Source organism: Orcinus orca, chromosome X, assembly GCF_937001465.1.
Source record: "Orcinus orca chromosome X, mOrcOrc1.1, whole genome shotgun sequence".
Lineage (NCBI taxonomy): Eukaryota > Metazoa > Chordata > Mammalia > Artiodactyla > Delphinidae > Orcinus > Orcinus orca.
In genome coordinates, this window is record NC_064580.1 from 21,886,005 (window position 1) to 21,887,146 (window position 1,142).

Below are 1,142 nucleotides of genomic sequence, written 5' to 3' on the forward strand. Positions count from 1 at the left end.
GTGGTTGGGACTCCACGCTTCCACTGCAGGGGACGTGGGTTCCACCCCTGGTCAGGGAACTAGATCCCACATGCCGCAACTAAGAGCTCACATGCTGGCATGGCGCAGCCAGAAAAAAGAAAGAGAGAGAGAGAGAGAGATGTTGAGAGTTTAAGAAATATTTAGGAGACAGGGTTAACAGACCGTGGTGATTAAGGGTGTGTGTGTGTGTGTGTGTGTGTGTGTGTGTGTGTAGTAATTTCAGAATCAAGGCTGCTATTATGATTCATAATAGTCCTACTGTGGGGATTCTTTATTGATATATTTATATATTTGTAGCTGAATTAGACTAGTCTAAAAAGGTTTAATCTCTACTTGACCCTGTAAGTCAGTATGAGAAAGAGAACTAGAAGTACAGATGTTACTAGGTAGAGAAGATGCAGACAGCTTTCACTTATTCACACAAACATGATGATTTTCTAGTCATTAATAAAAGTTCTCTGGACATTGCTTGTACATCTGCTGTAGACTGAAGTAATGTGTCATTATGTAGACAACTGGTTCAGTTAGTCAAATACTTAGGAAATACCCTCTATGCCAAAGTTACTGGGCTAAGTCCTTAGGGCAGTTTGAAGAGACATAAGCCCTTAACTTGATTCCATTTGTGTTGGGGAATGAGCCATGTTTACAGTATCTAGAAAAAGATTTGTCCCCATTCAGAGATATAGGTAAGTGTTGAATCAATGGGAATGATAGTAAGGTCTTCTGAAGTCCTGAGGAGGAAGCAGAATTCACAATTCAAGCTGTTTGGGTAGGAGTCAAATGGGTAGAATGTATACTCTTGGAAGATGATTCAATTTTAAGTCAGTTTGGACTTCCCTGGTGGTCCAGTGGTTAAGACTCTGCGCTCCCAATGCAGGGGGCCCAGGTTCGATCCCTGGTCAGGGAACTGGATCCCACATGCCGCAACTAAGAGCCTGCATGCTGCAACTAAGACCCGGTGCAGCCAAATAAATAAATAAATAAATATTTAAGTCAGTTTCTCAGAAAAAGCTGATGAGTTTGGGCTGAATTACTTTTACAACTGAGTTATGAAAAAACGGACCACAATAGTTTTCTTTCTATGTAGGATACTGTATTGCTAGCTCTCCTGCTTTTAGCAA

General features: G+C 41.2%; 1 non-coding gene across 1 annotated transcript; it reads left to right on the forward strand.

Moving 5' to 3' along the window:
- Positions 1-855: 855 nt before the first annotated feature.
- TRNAG-CCC (transfer RNA glycine (anticodon CCC)) lies at positions 856-928 on the forward strand. Its single transcript has one exon. It is a non-coding gene; the product is annotated as a tRNA-Gly (tRNA).
- Positions 929-1,142: the final 214 nt, after the last annotated feature.